Source organism: Dromaius novaehollandiae, chromosome 1 (genome assembly GCF_036370855.1).
Source record: "Dromaius novaehollandiae isolate bDroNov1 chromosome 1, bDroNov1.hap1, whole genome shotgun sequence".
Taxonomy (NCBI): Eukaryota; Metazoa; Chordata; class Aves; order Casuariiformes; family Dromaiidae; genus Dromaius; species Dromaius novaehollandiae.
Genome location: NC_088098.1, coordinates 28,457,421 through 28,483,506, shown reverse-complemented (window position 1 = coordinate 28,483,506; position 26,086 = coordinate 28,457,421). Strand labels below are relative to the sequence as shown.

The window sequence follows — 26,086 nt, the reverse complement described above, 5'->3', positions numbered from 1 at the left end:
CCTTAGACTCACATAATGTTCAGAGGAGAGGACCAGGATAAATGAATCATCATGTAAATATGCCTATTTCTCCCTTCTTAACTCAGGCTTAAATATCAAACTTTTAGATACCTAAATTAGGTTAGATGGATTTTGCTGATATACTTAGAGCATTCTAAGGCATCGTGAAAACTTCCCCAAACTTCCTCTCCCTTCACAAGCCGTGAGAATGGAACTGAATGTGAACTAGGCTGCGATGAGCAATGAAAAGTTAGCAATAATGGCTTCATATTGTAAACACTGTCCAGATTTTTCTGATTCTGAGCTTCTACTAAAAAGAAAATCATTTGCATTTGAGTTTCAGTTGACACAAATCTTTTGTCTGTTACGAAAAGGAAGATGAAATCTGCTAAGAGAACCAATTATTGAAAGAAAAGGAATCTCTGCATAATGCTTGATAGCAACCTTGTCTCACTTTCCCAATTAGACATAGTAAAAATACATAGCAACACTTCCAAAGATTAAACACAATTTGTTTCCAAACTGTTTACTGAATATTATTCTCCAGAGATTACATATAATGAACAAAGCTATGTCTAAAAGGAAAGGGAATACGTATAAACTGAAAGCAGGCTAACTATTCTATATGTTCTGAAGGCGCTCGATACTGTAGTTCTCTAGCAATCAAGCACATTAAAAGATTTAATAGACATGGAAGGCTGGAGGTCAATGAATACAGGCATTTTTATTCCATCAACTGAAATCATAACAGCGCAGTGTAAGAGTAATTTGATTCGGACTCATGTAGCTTATTTTGTAATTCTTACTGCAAGAATGGTTTTCCTTGCTCATTAGATTACTGAATGAGGTACTTCAGCTCTAAAAGACTCTTATGTTCATCCAAGAACTGAAGTGAAATTTATGAAGAATTCACCTAATTGTATTTTGAAGATTTTGCAAGAGCTGCAAGACCTAATTCTTAAATGTAATGTGATACCAAGAAAAACACTTTGAAGAACAAGTGTCAGAAGCTTTGTCTAGCTACTGTGAAGCGGTCAACTTTTATTCAGATACTTGCTGGATCATATTCATTGTACTATGCTGAGAATGTTGCATACTGTCATTGTTTTTAACTGCTGGAAAATGGCCAATAAAAAGAAAAATGGGAAATTGTTTTAATGAAGTGGCTTTCTGAACAATCTCAGAGGAAAATTCTCTTTCCATATGACTCTTGAGAAGCACCTCTATCTAACACTTTATCTGTATACTTCTGTAGTGTCTTACATCTAAGAGCGTCAGAGCTTTTTTAAGCATATATTTTATCTCATGGCAGCCTTGTAGGGTAAGAAAACAAGTATGTCACTCTGTGATAAACAAATAATGGAAATGTTGTAAACTAATAGTGTTACAATAGATTTAAATACTTCAGTCAAAAAAGGATCTGGGTTGTTTGTTTGGGGGTTTTTTTCCCCTCAATATAGCAGGAGAGCAAAGCGTCAGTTCAGAGTTCCCTCCTCGCAGGACACTGTCTCAGAACATCCTCAGACAATGTGATGAGATACAAACTAGATAAAGTGGTCAGTGAATTGGACTGAAAACCAGCTGAACTGCTGGGCTCAGAGGGCTGTGATCAGTGGCACAAAGTCCAGCTGGAGGCCAGTCCCTAGTGGTGACCCCCAGGGGTCAATACAGGAGCCAACAGTGTTGAACATCTTCATTAATGACCTGGATGACCAAATGCACCCTCAGCGAGTTCACAGATGATACAACATTGGGAGGAGAGGCTGATACACCAGAGGGCTGTGCTGCCATTCAGAGGGACCTCAGCAGGCTGGAGACATGGGCAGAGGGGAACATCACGAAGTTCAAAAAAGGGAAGTGCAAAGTCCTGCACCTGGAGAGGAATAACCCCATGAACCAGTACAGGTTGGGGGCTGACTGGCTAAAAAGCAGCTTTGCAGGAAAGGCCCTGAGGGCCTTGGTGGACAAGTTGAACATAGGCCAGCAATGTGCCCTTCCGGCCAAGGCAGCCAATGGTATCCTGTGCTGCATTAGGGAGAGCACTGCCAGATGGTTGAGGGAGATGAAATTTCCCCTCTGCTCCATGCCGATGAGCCACAGCTGGGATGCTGGGTCCAGTGCTGGGTTCCCCAGTACTACAAAGACATGGACCTGCTGGAGCAAATCCAGCAAAGGGCCACTAAGATGATTAAGGGACTGGAGCATTTGTCATACAAGGAGAGGCTGAGGGAGCTGGGACTGTTTAGCCTGTAAAAGAGAAGGCTCAGGGGGATATTATCAATGTGTATAAATATCTGAAGGGAGGGTGTAAAGAAGACAGAGTCAGACTCTTCTCAGGGGTGCCCAGTGATAGGATAAAAGGCAATGGACACAAACTGAAACACAGGAAACTCTGTTTAAATATAAGAAAACACTTCTTTACTGTGAGGGTGACTGAGCACTGGAACAGGCTGCTCAGAGAGGTTACGGAGTCTCCATCCTTGGATGTATTCGAAACCTGACCGGTCACAGTCCTGGGCAACCTGCTCTAGTTGACTGTGCTTTGATCAGGGGGATTGGACCAGATGATCTCCAGAGGTGCCTTCCAGCCTCCAGTGTTCTGTGGTTCTGTGACTTTATCCTTTTCTTTTCCATATATGTATACACACGTGTATAGACTGCAGTGTTTCATTTGTTTGCTTCAAGACTCAGGAAATCAGCTTAAGCAGTCCTGAATCCTTCACAGTATGAAATATAAAGCTATACTTCAGCCTCCAATGCTGATTTGAAGAGGGTTTTTGTGGTTTTTTTGTTTTGGCTTGTTTTTGAAGATGGTCTCTTTCCAAAGTGTCTTATGGGAATCATTTTTATTCACTTTGAAGAACTAGATATTTTTCCCTAAAAGGTCTTTACATTCTGTACGTATGGGTTACATCATTGATTCTTTTTTTATACATACAAATTTTTATGCTTCTTATAAATTAAAAATTTTATGAATCTGATTTTCTATTTGGACTAATTGCGCTACTATTTTAAGTTTAGTACTTTCGTCCTTATGTCTCAGCTACTAGGCAACATGCTTCTGCTTTCATCTTCTCTGCCAATATATTCCCTTAATATACTAAGCCACATATGCCAAGGCCAAAAAAGAGAAATTTTCTGTGATACAGAATGTACCTAACTCTTAAGGACAGTAAACAACAAATCACATTTACACCTTCCTGCAGATTGTAAAAGTAAGCAATAATAGTACCATTAGGTCATGCACTTGAAATAGAAATTATGAAACCAAAAAAGCCCACAGTAATAGTTTAGTTTCATCTCTTGCATAACATGTGTCACGAACCAGTAATTCTTGCATTGAGTCTAATAACTTCTGGTAACACTAAAACACATCCTTTACAAGATATCTCTTTTTCACTGAAAGACTATCTTTGTTAAGGCTAAACTAACAGTAAATTACCCTCATCCTTGTAAAAACAGTTTTCTAATGTATTGTTACTGTAATTTTTTGCATTACCAAATCCCAGATGCATCATACTGCATCTTTGTCTGCCAAATTAAAGGGCCCTCTAGTAAAAGTTCTCTCTTCCCACTGTAGGTACTTACAATCTTTATTCAAGCCATTCTGGGCTTCTCTTTTATAAACTAAATAAATGGAGCTCTTTACATCTATCACTGTAAGGCATATTTACTAGACCATGAATCATTCCTGTAATGAGCTAAGTACCTGCAGTTCTTTCTACTACAAGAACAACCATGAAAAAAAAAGTGAAAAAAATGACAGTGATCTTTCCAAACTCCACTTCGTTTGCCTTTTTTAAAATCTGCATGTATCTTGAATACACGTAAGAGAACTAAATCAAAATTCCCACATAATTTTGTGACATAATTAACATTTATTATTTCAGCTAATGGATATAATATGAATTCACACAACTTTCATGCAGGTACATGTTGACGAAACACAACATCTAACACATACCATGAACGTCACAAAAAAATGTATCGCCTCTGCAATAAGTACTCTTGCCTACAAGATACTCTAAAACAGATTTGCAAAGTACCATCCTCTTTAAGGACCTGGGAAACTAAAGTGGGATTATATGCATCTCGTTCCGATTCTTCCAATGCCTTTCATTTCTGAATGGACTTCCCAATGATTTTTGTTTACTTTCTGAAATTTTTCAGGAGTTGGACATAGACACAAGATAGAATATTGCAAAATCCATCACTATGCATAAAAGTAAAAAGCAAAAGGCCACAAAAAAAGAGCAAAATTTACAACATTTACAAGTGTGTCATCCATGAGCATAGAAAATAAAGCATTAATTAACCTGCAATTAGTTAATATTTAGGCAAGCCACAACTTTGAAAAATGAATTTGAAGCAGAAGAACCAGAGAGACACCTGCCACATGATCAAAGCATACTTGTATGCAAGGACATTTAAGATTTACACCTTAGCAAATGCTCACAGAACAAAAAAAGACTTTGTTTAAAATAATTCTCAATAATTGCACCTAAGATGCTATACTGTTTCCTCCAACTGATATGTTAAGCAAAAGTTTGAGATTTCCTTTTGCCTTTTTTTTTTTCCTTTTGGCAAACATTATTTTCTTTCTCAAGGTTACAGGACTTCTAGCAATAATTATGGCTATTATTTTGGTTGTAATTTTTTTTTAATATATACTAAAATGAATCAGTACACAGAAGCAAATACCAACATTCTTGATTTTCTGCTTATTAATTTTCCCTTTATGGTTACTAACACCAACCCAACAACTACTGATTCTAATTGAGGAAAAAAATGAAGCTACTGAGATGCAAAACACATCTCTGATTTGGATAAATGACACAGGATTATTCAGTTACTAGGAGCAGGAATCAAACACAGAAACAAAAGAAAACTGATAAAGATGCATCTTGGATTTTTTTCTTCATCAGTCTGGATGGTATTGATGTCAAGATTAGTACATTTGTTTTGGAGGCTAATTGCTATATAACTAAACCAGACAGAGGGCAATGGAAATAAACAGAGTATTTCCAATCCAGAATGTCTCACTGCTTCTAGTGATCTGCAAATCTCATGTTAATAACAGTCTGCTATCAGCTCATTAAACCACCATATGGAAATCTTGCCATCTGCATTAAATGGAGCTTTGCAATTCCTGTCCAAGGTACAGAATATGCATGGGATACTCATTCAAGTAATGCCCAGCTTCAGCCTAAATAAAGTATTTTCACTTGAAATTGTCTTCCCCCTACCATTCATTCTAAATATTGAACAAACTTTACCTCCAGTGTATAAGAAATAACTTTAGGATAACGTGAAATGCTGTAATGTGAGAAAGAAAAACAATATTGAATACCTTTTGAAATTACTGATCAAAAGTGCTCAAACAGTAGTAAGAATCTATGAATTATATAATGAGAGGATACTAGGCAATCTATCTTAACCACAACATCAAAGATTTCTCAATCTTAAGATAAAATAATTGATTGACAAGCAGTTCACTGGCTGAACTACATTACTATTACAGGTAGGCTGATGATTTCAAAAAGGAACCAACCTGTGAAGACCCTTCTCTGCTTGCATAAATTGTGAACCTCCGCCCCTTTTTAACTACTTGTGAAATATATTGTGAATTATTTATCTGAGTTTTGGTCAAAAGAGATTAGAAGCATGGTGCAAGGTGAATATCAAGGAGTCACTCACAGCCCTTTTCATTAGCCTGCCTGTGCTGAGTCAAAGTTAAATAGGAAAATCAGAAGCTACATTCTTTTCCAATTTGTGTAACTCAACTCAAACTCTTACAGGTTATTCTGCGTTCATTACTAAATCTTTTGTAAAGATCAGATTTTGCTTTACATTAGATTGGATAAGTCATTTTACATACACACACAAAAACTGTATTTTAAATCGAACGATTTTATTATTTTTGAACAAAATCTCAAATTGTCCATTGGATTTTCTTGGGCTTAGCCTTCCACATTTAATACTTAACATTTTAATCCACAAATGTCAGGCAAACACTACATATTTCTCTAATGTTACACTTTGATTAACATTGTGTGAACTGATGCTCTCACACACACATGCACACTCTTTCTGTTTAACGGTGCCCACTCGATTTAACTTTTGCAATAACTTTAGGATTACTGCTAGTAAGTAATAATTGCATTTCAACACACAACAAATCATATTTCTTTTCAGTCAAGGGAATCATAAGGTTCTTCCATTTATTAGATTTATGGAATATTAAATGCCATTAATGGAGCTCTCTTTAGTTGAAGAAAGAGAATCACTTTTCCACAGGATTAGTAAACTTTATATTGTGTTAAACCAACAAAAGCATTTGTTATAATCATCTACCTATGTCTTATCCTTTTCTAATATTCTTTGTCATATGTGATGATATGTGTAATTTAACATTCATTTTCAAGAGAATAATGAATTAGACTGTTGTGGGCATATTAAGTCACCGCAACATTTACTTTATAAATGCTGCTTTATTAATAAGCACTTAGCTGTATGCTTGCATTGATTTAAAATTAAATCATTTTTCCAGCTGTCAGTCATGTGCCACACAATTCTGCAGTACTAGATAAATTCATAATCACTTAGCTGATTGTCAGCAGCACTACAATGGGTAGGATTCTCATTGCTGGCAAACAAATGTCACAGAGTGCTCAGTGCGTCATGCTGTGCCATAACTGCTGCATGCAAAACACTGGCAAGTCATATTTCTGGGAGGGTTAACTACTACTCCCATGCCTGTAATTGTATAAAGTATCCTACTAAGGTCTTCAGACCACATCATAGAAAAAAATAAGATAACTGGCAATTAAAGTGTTGGGAAATTTAAGTGGTTCAGTTGTTGCTGGACTTGATCCAAATCTGACTGAAATCACTGAAGACTCCCCCGATGATGCAGGCTGTAAATAACGCCCTTAAAATAAATCCTATTCAAGTATAGGCCTGAATACACGTTCTATATTTTACACATTTATAACTACTAAGAACAGTGAATTGGTACTGTTCATCAGCTTTATTTTTAGTGCACATCCCTCTGAAATACTTAATTAGGTAATCTAATGTTCTACTTTACTATGCCATTTATCTCTGCAGGGACACCAATAAATGGTACACAAATAAAAAGTACAGCAAGCCTAAAAGATTTTATGATATTTCTTCCAGAACTCAAAAGACAAAGTAAACATTGATCAGTTTACAAGACCAAACAAAATAATCAAATACTGGCACTCCAACAATAAATCAGTACATCTAACACAGCTGGTGATGAAATTTATGAGAACCAGTACACAAAGAAGTCCATCATTGTTGCCTGGGTGCTTTCTTATTCTCTTTGCCTTTCCCATCTTTCCTTGTTCTACTTCCAGTCTATAATGAAGTGAATGTGTAGAGTGAATGGCTTTAACTTGGTGGTCATCAGGAATTCTCCAGGACCACACCTTAGGTCTACTGGTCTTATCTGTATTATGTGCTAGTGCTTTCACTTAAAATAAACATTACATTCTGGAACAATTTTTCCAGGACCAAACAAGATTTTTTTTTTCTTTGATACCAGTTATACTAGGCCTTCCTGCGTAAGTCTTTCTTCAAACATATGCTTCAAGGTCATTGCTTTAGAGAATCTTTTTACTCTGAGAAAATGGAAAAGCTAGCATGACCTACTTTAAAATACTCATATGCTGACACTGCTTTCAAATGAACGTCTAATTCATAAGATTAATAACAGAACTGAACAGTTTAATGGGATGTAGGACTTATTTACCCTGAGCTGAATGAAAACAAAGCCAAAAAAAACCCATCTCCCACACATACGCAAAAGGAGAGGTAGGTGTTACTGGGTAAGGGAGGCGAGGTAATGCATTAACTACTGAAACAGCCCTGAATCCTGTTATTCCAAAATGCTCGTTTCTAGCTTCCCCATAATTATTCTTTGGCATAATTCTGCAGACTGACAATATTTGTCTCCTCCTTCAATTACTGTCCGCCGCCAAACTTGTATGTGTCACCTCCAGAACAGTTTTGTCTGGATTACTACAGTACATATCCTAAATTGAAATGAAGAAAAAACAGAAGCGCTAGTTGATGACAAAAACAACATTCTAATTTGGCTGCAAAATCTCCCTTTGAAACAAATCAGTGCTTTGATCATAGGGGTACCACTTCTAAAATGACTCTTGTGATTTATGCAAAATTGTAATCGCAGCATATTTACACTAAGCCCAGTGTTGACAGTAGCACCACAGTGGCAGTATGGGAGAAACTCAATTAATTGCTCAAGAATTTACCCAGAACCTCAGGCACATTGTGTAGCCATTGTTGAACCCTGTTCTCCTAGATTGCCTTCTTCGCAACTAACCCAATTAAGCTTACTTAAAGTTAGCTCATGCATGTCTACAAATGCTAATAATGCTTTTGAGGGTCAAACAGGCACCTGCTGTTATGCACCTATATTGCACTGCCTTTCAGTGGGATTTAGGTTGCTTTGAAAGTTTTTCCCCAAACCAGGATAACTTGCTAGATTAACAGAGAGCATCACCACCTACAGCTAACAGCTATACATTTCCAGGACAGTAAGCCCCAGGCAATGGATGACAGACTTTCAAATAAATTATTGAATTGGAGAAGTGGGTGAAAAAAATATGAAGAAGAAATTGAAGTGGGATTACATCATAGAGTGCAACCTTATTTTATCCACAAATATATGCATAAATCCTATGACCACCACAACGCAATGGGATAATGATAATACAGGGCCCAGTTACTGATTAAAGTTTTCCACAATAAAAGACAAAAAACACTACTGTAGCATATTGTTCAGAGGGATGGGGAAGGCATATTGGCAAATTAAGATTTTCCAGACCTTCAAACAAGTCTGTCACTTTTGCTATAGCTCTGTCTAATCAATACAATATTCAGCAATTGTTTAAACTTAGTATATCCTTCAAGTTACTCTACATAATTATTGCTCTGTCTACATTAGGAAATTAAAGATGCCCTGAACCAGACACAGAAGTAAAATGCTATCCAACAGCCCAAACCCACACACCAGAACAGGGTGGCCACGTTCAAACTGTCTATTGGGAAATGGTTCCTGGTCCATATTAATACCTGAACTACACTCAAAATTGTTTCTGCAGGGTGCTACATGGCCCCCCGCACCCAGAAGCTCTTCTAGCAAATTAGCAGTACAGGCAACTGAGTTCTAGTGCACAAAAATACTCCCTATCACTCTTTGATTAGTAGTACAGTTACAGTGTAAGTGTCCCAGAGATCAGCTCCAGCAAGAGGTCTAAAGACAGACTATTACTCCTACACACTTACATAATGGACAGAACCAATAGTTCAGACCTCATGCAGCTAATAGCTTCTTATTCTAACTGAACACTGACAGCACCTATAGTTCAAATATCTAGATGCTACTGTGAAAATTGCATTTTTCCATTTAAAAAGACACCTTTTTCTTTGGTTATTCAGACCTTTGTCTAACCTCTTTTGGAATATTCAAATGCTCATCTTGCTGTCTTCATCAGAGAAACTGAACAGGCAATTTCAGTTTGATAGCAAGTGTAAGCTGTCAGATTCATATCAAATTCAAGGTGCTCATCTCGAGCTATAAAGCCTATTACAAGTTTGAACATTATCTCTCAGCATCTAGGTGCTAACTGAGTTTGTGTGCTATCCACTTTGCCTCAGTGTAATAAATGCACTTGAAAAGGGAGATACTCTTGCTGACAGTGCCAAGATTGCCTTAAAGCTATACAGCACCTGGCAAGAATACTCAGGCAAGTTTCATACAAGCATGTAATGCCAATACGAAATTTTAACTGTTATGAGAAACTGACATTTGAATTACTGACCGCAGTGGCTTTACAAATAACAAACATTATCCACTGAGAACTGTGCATCTAGATTCCCCCCACCAAAGTCACTGTGGCTCTATATGTACTCCATACTCGAACACATTGCTCTCAAGGTACAATGAAAGTCATTCTCTGGTTCCAGACTACTTTCTCTATATATTCTTCTATCTGGACTGTCACATGTTTATGACAGAATGAATTTTTTATTATGAAATGTCACTTCAAACACAATTTGGCCTTTTGCGTCTGAAAACAAAAATAGCTGGATGTTAGATAGGAGAATCACTATAAGAAGACAGTATGAATCAAGCTATGTCTTCAGCTACCAGCAAAGTAGAATAAACTAACATATTGAAATCAATTCTTAAAGTATTTTCATGCCTGAAACTTCTGCAGCACACAGACTTTTGTGACTGAATTTCTGCAAACGTCTTCAACTTTAACCTGACTTATGCCCCTAACCACAAAGACTCACCTATTAAGCCTTGCTGGAGTGAACTGCACAAGCTAATAAAGGCCAGCACATTCAAAGGAAATACTGCAATTTTTGATGTAAATCTAAACAGCATTTAAATAATTAAATCCAAGTATAAAGCAAAACTTAGAACTGACAAACAAAATAAGAACGGAATAAGACTGATCTTTTTCTGAAATCTTTTCCTTTAGTGTAAGAGTCCACTTTAAGAAAAACCTTGCTGTTAGAAAAGTGGAAAGCTCTGTATCAAAATGAAATACACCACTAAACCTTGTTCTACGTATAAATGCAAGCTAAAAATATCTTTAAAAGATAACACTTCTTGGTAGTTACCCCATAGAAATGGGGAAAAATCCAAAAAAAATTGGATTATGCAGCTAGTGTCATGAAGTTATGCCACATTCAAAAAGTTTTAAATGTAGTACAGTACTTTACTTAAAGATGAACCAGTTGACAGTATGTAATTTACATTTAACATGTCATTTTTCCCCAAAAAAAGTTAAATTCTTTCTGGGATGGAGGAATATGACAGGCCAGCATTGTACTATGACTCATCTATCTGACCAGAATGCACTAGAATAATTTGTGTCCATATATAACAAGCAGCACATTGAGACAATTCTGATAAATTTAGCTGTATCTCCTGTCTTGCAGCTCCTTTTCAATGTGTCATTTTTAATAGAAATGTCATTAGGGAATGGGAGGGAGTAAGAAGTAATATTCCTTGGGTACTGGTCCAGGATTTGGAACATCGATTATATGAAATTAAACTACAAAATGCATCTTATGCAACAACAACAGAAAAACAACCTTGCTTTATAAAACCTTGAACAACCAGCAGAACTCTATGAAACCAAACCACTTATTTAAATAGGTAGGTATTTTTCTGCATTAACAATTTGGCCCGAATCTTAGCTATAGCGGAGCTGAAAGCACTAATGGCCCAGTGGTTATAGAATGATCATTTCTCTTAAATGGTAACACAGAAAAGGTTGCAGAACATCTATATGTAACTGAAACATTAATCTATATATTCACTCAGTTCTCCATTTCCATGGTAACCACTAGGGAAGGGTTTGGACCCTGAAAGAATTTTTATTTTATAGTAGCACTGACCTTAGCAGAAAGCTGCCACTGGAGTAGCATTGCCTATTTGTTGCTCAGAGCATAGGAAATTCAAGGAAAGGTAAAACAACACTAACTCAAGAAGAGGCTGAGCCCATCTGAAAGAGACTTGATGCTTCAGAGGTAGAAAATTACACAGATGAGCATAGCTCAGAGTAGTTAACCTGCATCCCCTTTCACTTCCCTGTGCCAAAAAAATCCCACAAGTGGAAATAGGTCCATACCAGTTAGATTTTTTTCACATGAAAGAAATGATATTATAGATAGAGAATGTCAAAAGGAAGAGGTTAGAAATCTCAAAAAATAGGAGGAGGTGATTCCATATTAGAAATATCACACAAATAATTTGATTGATATCACTTGATGGGAGACTACAGTCCTTTTCTGATCATTGCCTTATTCAGAATCACTTTGTGCTGAGTCCAAGAAAGGAAAGAGCCACTACACCTAGCCTGCAGTGGTCTAGCATGCACAGCGGCATTTCAGAATATTGCATTAAATGCTCAGACTTCTTAGCCAGTGAATAAGAAAAGCTAGATGCCACCACAACCAAACTAGATGCCTAAATTACTCACAGTGGGGAGACAGGCTCTAAACAGCTTTTAATCTTCCTCCCTCTATCACTGTGTGAAGCTCAATTAAACTTAACTTATAGTTTGAACAGTCAGCTTTCGGACTGAACAGTCTGTAGCAAGAAACTTTATCATCAAAACTAATGCCATTCCTTATACTTGCTGGAATTTCAGGATCAGGCATCATGCTGCCAGCCAAACCTTAATTTTCTTCTTCCAAGATAACATTCTTCTCACTGAAGAAGAAATCAGCTACCATAACCACCTTATGAAATTCATCTGATCAACCCCTGGATTGTGAGCCTGTTATTACTTCTCCCCAATGCATCATTTTTCCTTCCTCACGTTATCCATCACTGCTTTATTATCTTCATGATTTCTTTTTAATAAAAGCATGGCTTAGCAACCTAATCTATCTGAGCTGAAGTACATGGCAAAAATCTCTCATTGTTTAAGAGAGAAGACTGAAACCAAGCACAGCAACACAGGTATCAATTCCAAGTAGGTAACATGGCCCTGATGACACTAAGAAACAGTGGACCATCATATACATATATATATGTATGCATGTATACACACACACACACACACACACACACATACATATATATTAGTAATCACTACATATAGAAGCTGACAAAAACAAGACAGCTTATGGAACATAAAATTTATACGGCATAAACTTTACTTGGCATTATTTGGGAATGACTTAAACAGCAAAGTATTTCACACATAGGACATTAAACAAAAAGCATGTTTTTGTAAATATATTTTCATGCTTTCAGTGGATTTGAAGGAGCTGAGACTTAAATATATAAATATTAAAGAACTAGGTGCTTTTACAATGAACAACGGTCATTCAGTAAAAGATGGTTTTGGAGTAAACAAATTGTTCCATGAGAAGAGCTACTGAAGTTTCCTAGGAATATATTCTATGCTCTACTATAGCAAAACACAGATCCCCCAGGCTTTTTCCTTAAAGATGCTATCTACTCCTGAAATACCTCCCAGTTTTCATCTAATCTCTTGAAAGCTTTCCAATAGCCTCTTATATCCTGAATCCTCCAGCACAGCAAGAGGTAGTTCCAAGCTACCTACTGATGACTGCCAGTAGATCAAAAAAGACAGGTTGCTATTCTGTTTTGTTGATCTCAGGCTAAACATTTCTAAAAGCGAATCTGATAAATTTGGTTCATCAGACACTCTAGAAGAAAGGACTACCAATTAAAGCCAGTTGTGAAATTTGTATGTGGCACAGCAATGTTTAACGAATGCAGAGTCTGCACTCTCACTTACATTTTCTGAGGCAGACTATCAGCTTTCCTTATGGAACATAAATTCTAACTGCAAGTCACAGGTATACTCAGAGTGAAGAAGGAATAAAAATATCTCAGCAACATGAGTTTTTAACCCATAATCCTATTGTTCTATTAAAAATAGAAAGTAAATAATAATTAAGGGATTGTTTTCCACAACTATTCAAAACAACAAGACAGCTGTCCATTAGTGTGCTACAACCAGTACACTACTACTGAAATATGCTGACTTCCAGCAGCTGTTACTTATAGCACAACGCTATGACAAAATAATAATTTTGTAATACATATAAAATGATAACTCAGATACGCTAACTTATCTTTTACTGGATTTGCAAAGATGGTAGTGACAGTTAATAATTACTAGCACTATTTATTACAGGCACTTATCTACAATAATGCAATAACCCACAAATCTCTTATCATGCCGTTCACCTGGTTGAGAAGCTCAGAGTGCCTGTCAGTTTATTTCCTTGCTCAATCAGTTGGCTCAATCCATGAGGCTGTTACTTTGAAAGAAACCCAAAGCACAAGACCAAGAAAATACATTAATATTAGAGTCCCTCAAAAATCCACAGCAGTAACAAAAGAAAGAAGAAAAAAGATTTTGTAAACAAAATAAACCAATCTTACAAGAACACAAAGCAACATTGCTTCCCCACTGCCTTAGGTTGGTTTAGAACAGGTAAATTAAGTTACCCGTGCTTGTTTGCTCTCCAGGCTGCAATACAGATTTAGTATTATATTAGTATGCAGAAGTTTTTTTCTTCCCAAACGTCAAATCCCTCACCCTTTTTTTTAAAATCTACTGGAACATTAAGCTTCAATCACTGTTTTTTTGTTTAGTTGGTATCACTGTGTGTTTAGTCAGTTCTATCACTGCCAGGCAACTATATATTTTGGTGAAAGTATCTGCATATGCAACACGATTGCTACTTGCATGAGCCAATGGAGAGTGTCACATCAAAATACCTAGAAGTACTCAATTATAAAAAGTTGGAAATGACTGAAAAAATCTTTGATAATAGCTACATTCATGTTTGTTCATCTGAAATGAGCAGACAGATGTATGATTAGTATCTTTTGTTCAGTTACAAATTTAGCATGTGAAAGCATGTTTGTCAAATACTCCTCTACTCATTTTTTCCTTACACCTATGTCTTACCAAATGAAAGTGAAAAGATAAACTATCACCATGATGAAGATGGGAATTATGTTAATTAATTTTTGTAAATGTTCTACTGGGTGATTTTGCAGTACTACTTGCTACCTCCCATAGGTACCCATAAAAATGTTAGTAAACAGAATTTACTTTCACAGTGCTCAGTAGGACAGAAACATATTTCTAAGATACTGAGCTAATTTCGAACCTACTGCCTTCTGTTTTTATTAAAAAGCAAAGGTTGAATAAAATTACAAATCTTTCATGCAATTATTTACAAGTAACACTAAAATTTAAAGTAAAGTTAAATATTTTAATAACTATTAATGCATCCATTTTGATTCGGTGGGAGATGTTTTATACATCAGGATTAGAGAGCACATCAGTTATTCAGATGGCTCAGTCATGAATTTATTTATCTCAATAAAAATAATTTAAGGATTCTGGGAGGGTTTTTTGTTTGTTTGTTGTAAGAGTTATCCAGCTTAAAAGTGAAAGGAGGTTCTTAAATAAAAGATGCGACAGTTATTTAAAATGTTCTCTAATGCTCTCTTCCCAGAATTTACCAATTCATTAAAATGGTGATCTCTTTTTAAAAACAAATTCTTCAGAGACAAACTAAAAATCAATTCAACATCTACACAGAAAAAAAGTCAAGGGCAAAACCCACTTCTGTTAGACTAGAATCATACACAAATGCCAGTGGAAACATCAACATCACCTCTTTTCTCATAAAATCCAATCATGCAAATATTTAATCACAGACTTGGCAAACCTCACCTCCTGACAGTATCAGCACCAGCAAATGATGCCCTGAGGTTTCAATATGCACTGACTTTTCTATTACTTCATTTAGTGATAAACTCAAAAACAGAACATAAAAAATGACCTACTTCTTCCATCTTAGAGTTTTCATTTACTGCCTCTAACGATAACCAAAAGACTATTCTCCAGGGACCACATCAGTGTCTAAATCAGAGATAGAAAATGAACATAATCCCCAACTCTCAGTAGTCAAGCCTGAAACTCAATCCCTGAGAAAAGAACATCCTCGCACACACTGTACGGGACAACCATCTGTCCAAATGTGTCGCTATAGAATGTTCTTGTTTGAACAGCTACCAAAATCTTGGAACAGAAAATAACATTTATTCTAGATTAAACGAATGTTTTAAGACTACCAAATGATTGCATTATACAGCAAAATAAAGCATTTCCTATTAATTTAAACAGAAATAAATCTTCTTTTCATGTAATGAAACTTGGTAATTTCTTCTTCCTTTGCATCTATGGAAATTATTCAAGCTTTGCTCTATTTTTTTGACTGTCCACACACCTTGCAATAGCTCCAAGTGCTGTTAAAAAAAAAAAAAAAGAAAGAAAATTACATCAACAAGAACAGCATGCTCCATCATAGTCCTCCACCTGAACAACTAAAAGCATTACTCATACATATCATATCATATATACATATCATTATTCAGGTGAGGACCCCGACACACTCATATTAAATGCTTGGGTTCAAAGGCAATGAAACACTGTGCCCAGGAAGATAACAAACACAAGCAGTGTCTTTTGGGGATTATCTAGTGAGATTTTGTGCATGTCTGTGAGCTAAACTAAAGCTACAGAGGCATCTGAAAGGAGACAAATGATATTGGCAAATAGCTTAAGGGAACTTGCTTTTAAAAGAGCACTGAGATTTTCACTGTGCAGACACTAGTTGGGGGGTCAGTGTGTTCTTCCTGATTCCCATGAGTGTGTTTCTTTTTTTTCAGCTAAGGACTCAGAGTTCTCCCAAACTAAATGGTGCAATCGGGTGCTTATATTAAAATATGGAAAAAATATTAAACTGCGAGGAGGTTGGCATTTTGATAAAAAAGGGGGCTCAACCTCTTTTAAGCCTATTCACATAAAAAAACCTGAGATTCTCAAGAGAAGGAAAAAAATTAGCCTCAGGAGGGAAAAAAGCCCTAAAAGCTATTCTTTGTCATCTTCCTGTTCTTCTGCTTTTTCTTATATGAAGGATTACTTTGAATAACTGATCAGTTATAATAGCTTTAAAAATCCTGCCTTAACCTACTGCTATTTAATAAAGCCAAGATATTGTAAGGTAATTATTTTTATTTTTTTAAGCGGGGGACCATAGCTTTTAAATTTTTCATCAGCTCATCCACTGAAAAAAAATAATCACTCTCTGCATTTTAGTCAAAATGAATACATTACATCTGTGGCAAATAACAGATGAAATCACCTGAGATAGCATTCATTCCCTTGACCTATTTGTTTATTTCAATACTCAAACTATAGCTCAAAGAGCCAGGAAATAGGTATTCAGATCTGTGTCGAAAATGCTTTACTTTTTCCTCCTCAGATGTTAATCATTTATAAACAGCATATTTAATTCTATTCCAAATGAACAATGAGCAAGCATTTTGAAAATATGGCACCATGTCTTTTGGTAAATTCCTTTTCTGCATCTTTGTGGTAGCAAAAATCAGAGTTAATAGATAGGATTAATAATACAGTACTCACATGAAAAAAGAGGGGAAAAAAAACAGAATAACTCCATTAAAATAAGGAATTGTTTATAAACAGTCAAAACTCAGAAATACTGCAAAAGTGTCACAACTATCCAAAAACCAAATGCTACAGAAACCTCTTTTCTCCCCTCCCCCAAATATTCAGCACTACATTTACACATAAATCAAAGAAAGTTTAGTAGAACAGAAGTACAGTTATTATCTGTAGGACTGTAGGACAGCCACTACTTTTTTCTTTAGTGTCACCATGCAATAACAATGTAAATATGACCAAAATACTTTAACGCTTGGTCTTTATGCACTCAGTTTGAATAGATGTTAATTTTGTCCACTTAGGGAGCCAAGAACTGCTATAGACAAATTAGTTGTCACAGAATAGCCAATTTTCTTTAATGTCACAGTACCCTTAGTTAAGCATTGCTGATGCCGTTGCATGGCATTTTGGTAGCCTATAGTGTCATACACTAAATTTTTTTCTTATTACAAGCTAATGTACTCAAATATTTATACACATGCCAATTTTAGCAGTGGTGACAAATTCAGATAGTTTTGTTACCATAATCACTCACAACAAAAACAGCATCAAAAAAAAGATAGATAAAGATAGTAATTACCTGCAAGGACACAGGGTTTAGTTAATTTTAATTCAAACTAATTGCCTAATTTACTTGCAGGTTCTTGGAAAATCATTTCAAGACACAGAAAGTGTTAAAAATGTGCTATATAAAAATATAGTGTAATGATTCCTAAAGAACCTGAATTAGCTTTTTAAGTACGAATGGAACTCACATCCACTATACAGTTACAAACTACAAAATACCTCCATAATCACCAAGCTATTCATCACATAAAATTGACAACCTCATACAGCAAAACCATCAAGTGAACACTCCACAGCCAGAATGCTCAAAGGTACATATATTCCATGCCAAATGAAATGTTCGGGCAATTAAAGAGTCTTGAAATTAAATTAAAATACAGTTTCATGTTGCGATCTATACCTAAAGGATATATGAAATATTAAACCCCCCACACACACACACACACCAAAAAGCACAGAATAACCTACCTGCCTTGTTCAATGGTAAACCCAACCAGTCTGATGTCAAATGCCAATGTTCAAAAGAGATCCAGCTTTTTTCAGAGGTGAAAAACTGGGCCTGTATTTACTGGCACGTTGGAGCATTCAAGCTGCCTTTAGCAAGCATCAAAAATTAAATGATCAGAGGCAGTACTTAAAATTTTATCTTCAAATGCATTGTTATCACATTTGCAGCCAAATCAATGTTTGAAACAGAGCTAGCAAAATGGTTTCTGCAAAATAGTAAAGTTAAATTAATTTGAGTCCTTGTTCTACATACATATCTGTAATGCAGCATTACATGAGGAAATTCAGAGATCATATAATGGCCAACATTACATGACTCTACATAGGTACTCAAAGACAACTTCCAGCAACGAAGAGAGTAAGCCATAACAGGATTCTCTTAGGAGAGGGTTCAGACATTGCTACTGTAGCAATATATGAAAAGAAGTTTATATATAAAAAGTAGTTTTATTATTGATAGAACAGTAGTTGCAGTGCTTCTACTGTTTCCAGGTCAGATCTTTTGGTCTTACTTACAGCAAATAAATAGTACTTTGAGTGCTGTGTTATTAACAGCACCTAAAGAAGTTGAATTAATCTACTCTTCTGTGAGTAAAGTAAGATCTGCCATGTAAATTACTTCTGATCTTCAATGTACTCTGCAGATAAGAGTCATTAAAATCATTTTTATGCCAGTGCCACTCCCTTGATGTCAGCTCACTCATATTCGCAATGTATACTTTAATATGTGAGATTAATATCAGGCCTATTAACCAGCTAATCAGAGTAGACATCCATAACATTTTCCGCTATTTCTTTTTAGGAATTATAATACTTTCTCACAGAGGGTTCAACATACCTTAAGGTCATGGTAAATGGCTAGATTGAAGTTCTTTACATTATCAGTAGCAGCTGGAAGGTTTCACAGTAATGTAAGCTTCAAGAGCAGAATTTTAAATTATAGAAGTTTAGTAAAACACAAAAGTTATTAACATTTGTGATTGAGAAAGGGGAAGGACCATCTTGAAACAAAGGTGACTACTACAGAAATAGTTCACTCAGTTACATTAAATAAAATTGCTAGAGTCTTTTGAATTACATAAGATTAAGAAGAAGATACAGATAATTGTCATGAAACAATGTGACAAGTTTCCATTACTATTTTTGTAACCATTCAAAAATGGCATTGGGCATGGTCCTGATGGAGCACATAACAGAACTTTCAAAAAGGTACAGAAGAACACAAAAAGAAAATGCAAGTTTCAAAATGATTGAGGTCCAACCCCAAAGGTAAAACTAAACCTGAAAGAAGGTTGAGGAAAATGTTTCACAAGTCAATGACTGTTCATTGGAGTTTCACACTGTATTAATAGCTGTCCCAGAGTTGTGTTGTCATGAAAACCCTGTCTGTGTGAGTTTGTGTTGTGTAAATGGACTCTATGGGTGTGGCTGAGAAATGGTGACCAGAAAATAGCCTGCTAAGGAGAGGAAAAGGTAGGTATGTGCTGAGAAGTGCGTGAGTCTCCCACATGCTGATAAGCTCTGGAGACTTGTGGTCCTATTGCATCTTCCAGAAATGAAAGAAAACCCAGAGTCAGCCCAATGTATACACAGCCACCAGCTAGCACCAACAACGGATTTTGCAACTCCAACCACATCCGAGGTGGTGGTGGCTGCTGTATGTGGTCAAGCACTACAGGATTACATTCATAGCTGGTGAAACAAGGGACCCCTACGAGGGACTTTCAGAACACTGACCTATAAGCCACTGGCATGTCAGTACAACTCTCCACTTCTCAGCAAACAGGGAGAGCTAGCCTCCAACCAGGTAACTATGAGTGACCGTGTGCATGATATGAGGGAAAAAATTAATGTATTGCACAGTGACCTGCTTTTACTAATAGTTTGATTCTATTAATAATAGCAGCTTAATTAATAAAAGGTGTTCTAGTTAATATTGCTTGTGATCTGTCTCTCCCCGACTCACTCCCTTATTCAGGGAAAAGGGAATTTACAACAGTGTTTGGATGCTCTAAACGAGATAAGAACACAACCTTCTAGGCACACAGGCATGCATTACCTTACTGGCAGAATAATTTTTTTTTTTTAATATATGAATTTGTTTTTCCCACAATTGAAGTTGTCTCTGAGAATAGACTCCAAGAAGTATTTAGCAAAAGAGTTAGAAGAAAATGCATGACAAACTCCAAGACATTTTCAAATCAGATCTTGTACTTGATGCATGAGGGGATGCATGTCTCTAGGCTCACGGAATTGCACAGATTTTTGTGAATTCTGCCATTCTAACATTAAGTACACTGATTTTACATCTATTCACACTGCCAAAATCTTCAAAAGCTGTCAGAAGCAAAAGACACTTAAAGGTGAGTTCTGTTTTGCAGAATCTTACTGCTGAAAGACGTTTAATTCCAGCAGTGCTCCATTAAAAATAAGTAAGTAACAGATGTAACTGATGTCATGTAAGGCACATTGCTGAATCATCTGCGAAGACTGCCCTTGCAACCCTTGTAGAGAAGTATTATATTGACACATAAAATTCTTTGGTAATTAATAGGCTTTAAGTGATATCAGAATATGACTGTACTATGCAATATTATTTTTACATAGCTCGCCAGAATATATAGCGTATTAACAGAATAAGTTTCATAATTGCTGTACTAAAGCTGTATTGTTAAAAAATTTTTTTTCCTCCTTTTGGATGAATATGACCACGATATTCTGGTGTAAGGTAACAACAGTAACATAGGCCACATAGGATACACGTCCAGTCAGAAAGCATTACAAAGGGATTCTAGCATATGCTGATACAACCTTCAAGAAGAATGCTTTAGAGTCTGCAACACATATATAATTACCTTACTTTAAACAAGCAGTAAAGACAGAAGTTGTATTTTGTTAGAATTTCCTAAACGGTTTCAAATATAAATAGTTATATATAAACAATAGAGCTATTCACCTATCTTAAGAATCATGTATTTCTTGAAAGAAAATTCCCTGTACCATGAATCTAAAGGAGGAATCGGTGTATTTGATGAGGAAGACACCAAGATATCCTTTATCCTTTATACACATGCCTTCATGTTTCTAATAGTAACATTTTCACTTCCCAGTCTTTCATATCTTTCTACACCTACTTAGTGGACATTCATACAAAGTATGTTTGTATACAGTCGTGATTCTGAGTGACACACAAATGTGTCCAATGAAAGTTAATTAATAAGCATTCATCTTAAAGATAGAAATGACTTGTAACAGAACCTCAGGATAAGAAGTTACTCTCACTAACCAGTACATTAACCTCTCCTCTAATTTGCAGAGAGAGAACCTCTTTTTCCTCATTTTCTAGTAGGCAGGAAGAAAAAAGAGAAAAGAATCATATTTTGAGATGCACGGTACAGAAATGTTGTTCCTAATGGAGGGAGAAAAGGAGCCATTATCTGCCTAACTGAAGTTTTTTGGGTTTTTTTTACAAGATTATCTTTTGCCACTCGCTTCACACATATACCCCTATTTTTCCAAATGGCACCCACTTTAACTTTCAAACATTCTTAGATTGGTTTTCAAATATATTGGTGATACTGAGCTGTCAACCCTTAACTAGTGCAGAAAAACACACGCCGTTCTGAGGATAAGTACTTCTTTCCTTATGCTCCTTATATCTATGCACTCTTTCTTTGAGAAAACTGGATAATTGCTGATTTTCTCTGGAAAGGGAACAGAAAAAGAACTTGTCTTCAAAGACTATATTGTAGCATGAGAGAAGGAGGCCATTTCCTCACCCAACTTCTATGCCAATTACCAAGCAGTGCAGTTTACAGCTCTCACTTATTGGGAGCTAGCACCTGCCAACTGTCACCAAATCAACAGAGAAAGAAAGAAACACAGTAATGTATATACACAGTTCTGCAGTCAGAGTTAACACAAGAAGGCACTATTTTCAATTGTCTGTCAAAACCACACGAGAAATATTTCTAAAAGTCTGAAAATAAATAATATTCTTACTTTTATACCACATTTGAACTAAGAAGACTTTGAAACCCAAAGATCTGGATTACCAATATAAGAAATTGATCTATAATGGATTCTTTCATTGCTTCCAAATGTTTTCTAAGGCAGCCTTCTAGCTTTGGCTAACTGAAAAGCAAGAGTACAGATGTTTCTACTTATCTCCATGCAATAATGCAAAATTTCGCAAATAAAAAGCTGCTGCTTATAATAAAGTGTCCACATCTTCCTACAAACTGATTGAAATGTAATACAAATTAATTGGCAGACTATGACTGCCTGCAAAGAAGTGGTTTAAATATATATTAAGGGTCACAAATGCATGCTAAAACTGTGTCTAGTGTGTCAAATAAAGATGATCTTCTTTATTTGGAAGCATTTATTACTTTAGCAGCATAGGTAGAGTAATGAAAGTCTTTAAGATATAAAACCAACAACTGAACGGAAAGAGGGCATTCTGTGCAAGCAAAAGTGAAAGGATTTAGTAAAAAGCATAGTTTTAGTATACTCAATCAACATACAGCTTCTGCCTGGCTTGAATTAAGCAAGCCTCATATTTTTTTCTGCCAAATCATCACATAATGATTATAAATAATTATCCGACAATATTAATTTATGCCTTTGTTTTGGTTATATGCTTGTATATTTAAAACAGGAAAATCTGTTTTTCTCTAGTATCATTCTTCATTTTTCATTATTTATTCTTGAGATATTTTGAGATGCGATGGGTTTACAGCTCAAATTATGAATTAGATATCAAGTTTCTACATTACATACAGGGATCAGGTGGAAGCCCATAATCTTGGATTGGCAAACCTTCTGATGCGCTGCTGTTCTGAAGTTACCATTTCAATTAAGAGTAAACATGGCCACAGACTTCAAGAAATGGCCAAGCCACCCTCCAGTCCTCAGGTGTCTGCAGACACTGAGGTATGCCTCTCACAAGAACAGTGACTTTGAAAGATGACAGTGTTAAATAATAGCAGGAAAATAAATTTTGACCAGTTCTCATTGGTTTTGAGTTGTCCAATATAGTATAATTTATTTGACAGAAGCCCAGAAGGCAAATACATTCCTTCCACATTTTCCTTTCTCCCCCCATCACACTAGTACCAGTAAACATCATTAGCACAAACATAGAAATAGAGTGTTTGGTAAAACAAAACAAACAAAAAAAAAAAAAAACAGGGAAAATCTTAGTGACTATTTCTGGGATTTATATAATCAGTGTCAGATTAAATATTGTCAGCAACATTGCCAAGGATAAGATCAACCAAATGTTCAGCAGGCCATAAAAGCATGCTACATGAACATAAATAAAACTGAGATAATAAAGTAGATGGTAATACACAAAAGTATGGTTCTTTCAGAAGTTGTTCTAGCTGGAACAACCATCCCAAACACCTGTGTTTCAGAATACGTACAGGCAAGGTATTATATGAAGCTATTGTTAACTTCAGATACAAATACCACATTTGAGTTAATCACTCTGAAGAAAAAAATCTTTATATCTTTTGAACTATTCAAATAAGATCTCATAGAAAAGCAACAAAACAGGTTTTATGGTTCAGCCACATTTAAAGAGTGGGTCAGCTGGTTTGTAGAGAACCCACAGAACATACTACAATACACGAATGTGAGCGGAAACAGGAACAGCTGTGCTTTATTACAAACCTGGGGTTGTTTTAACTACAAAACTTTCTTTATGCCTGTAGGTTTCTGTAGGACTCAATGCCATTCTGAGCAGGAGGTTCAAAGCTCCCATTTCCACAAAAACAAAATACTTGATTCAGTCAGACATCAAATTTATTTTTCTGTATATCTCATCTACATAATGAAGTGCAAATTAATCTTTTCTTCTCACATACATGACTTTCTCTAAGTCCCAATATCATGTTCTGTAATCACACAGTCTGATAATAAATGAGCTAACAACTTTTTAGTAATGAAAATGCAATCAAATCTTTTTCTTTCAAAACCCTTTAGTCATCCCAAGTATTCTTAGCCAATAAATCTACCACAGATCACCATCACATTAAAAAAATAGCTATTCAACATTTTTAAACCACTCCACCATCCAAGAAGTACTTTTAACCATTTTTACTCCTATTACTGATTCATATTCAACATGATTTTTCCAAGAAGAAACAGACAGAACTACTTCAGATATCAAGGAAATCCCTCTAGTAATGACTCACTCTTTGCATATATTAGGTGAAGAAAGGTGCTCAGAAGAATAAAAAGCATCCATTATCAGGTATGTATAATTTACTTTTCTTCTTAGTTTCCTTAATACAATGCAGGTACATCAAAGTATTACTTACTTCAAAATGTTAATAATGCAATTAGTAACTTCTAAACTCATTTATTGGAAATAATTCTACTTGACAGCATCTGCTTCTCTTTCCTTCTCTAATTTTGGGATATTAATTAGAGATAACTTTCTCCTTAAGGCCAGTATCTTCAGATAAATAGAAGTGAGATCACTGTATCTGATCTGACAGTTACATACTTTTTTCCACTATAAGTTTATTTATAATTTTAATTATTTTTTGTCCTATGCTTTCCAGATCTTTATTTTGCAAATAAGAACTGCTTAAAAGGAAGTAAATACTTCTTCTAAATCACTAATACTATGAATACACAGATAATAAATTTACAAAAAGACAAGAATTTTGAAGGGACTGGGTTGTGTCATGAACCATTCACCATACACCGTAATTTTTCAGTTAATGTACCAATAAGCTTTTTAAAAAATCAACTTTCCAAAGGGGCAGATTGACATTAAGAAATGAAAGAGCCAGGAAACCAGGATGAAGAGTCAAAGATCTGAGAAACTTTCTCAGCAAATACTCCATAATTCCAACTATAATCTTTTTTCTCCTAGATGGACGGAAAGGAAAAAAGAAAGGAAAAAGCACAAAAGGAAAAAGGAAAAAAGAAAAAAGGAAAAAAATACTGTAACTATCTGGCAAGACTGAAGGCAAAACTGAAATGGAAGATGTTTAAACAACCAAATATAACTGAACTATCACCCCAGTTTGTTAGAATAAAAGTCAGCATTGGCACTATTCCACTACTTCTTCCTTGGCGATATTTTTGCAATAGCTGGCAGATGCTGAACAGTTCTCATGTGCTATATAAAGAGTCAAGGAAGAAGTGAAAGCAATCAAAATGAAATTCATACATAATTGTTTAAGCTCAGCTAATACTGAACTCGCACATTAAATCAGTCTTCAGTTTGTGACTTTCAAAAACAACCTATTACATTCAAGCTGTGAATTCCTTTTGCCATTGTGATAGCCTGATTATGCCTTTTCCAGTGATATCACGGCTATATACCTACCGTGAATGGCAGCACTGGATACTCTGTCAATACATTAATATGTTAACAATTATTGGAAAAAAAATCATAGGGCCAGGAAAATTGAGAGGGAAAAAGTGTAATAAAAATCAAGAGCAAAGAGAAGCAGAGTTCAGGAAGTGAAAAGATGAAGGGGAAAACGGCACATTTCAGAATGTCTGCCTTCCCAAGATGCATTTCAGCAGCGGTTAGTGTCCCTTTGAGCTCCTTTATAATGAAAATCTAAAGTGGGAACTGTTCAATATTCCAAAGTTCATTTTTATAAAAGAACTAAACTGCAGAAAGCTGATGAAAGAAAAGCTGGGCTTCTGGCAATAGTACAAAAGAGTGATGGACTTATTCTTCATAAAAAGAAATACAGAAAACAAAAAATATTTATTTTTAGCTGTTTTTTCTTATCTATCATAATCACTATTTTCTTCTTGCTTTGCTCAAAAATTTTTGTAGTGAAAGCACTTCGGCTGAAAATATTATTAGGAATAGTAGTAACAGAGAAGCTCCTAACTTCTAGTAACAGTAACCTTATCAGCAGATAAATTCT

General features: G+C 35.6%; 1 protein-coding gene across 1 annotated transcript in view; it reads right to left on the bottom strand.

Moving 5' to 3' along the window:
• The window catches only part of CNTN1 (contactin 1), a 254,908-nt gene that overhangs the window by 222,120 nt on the left and 6,702 nt on the right, over positions 1-26,086 (bottom strand). The gene's annotated exons all lie outside the window — the stretch shown is intronic.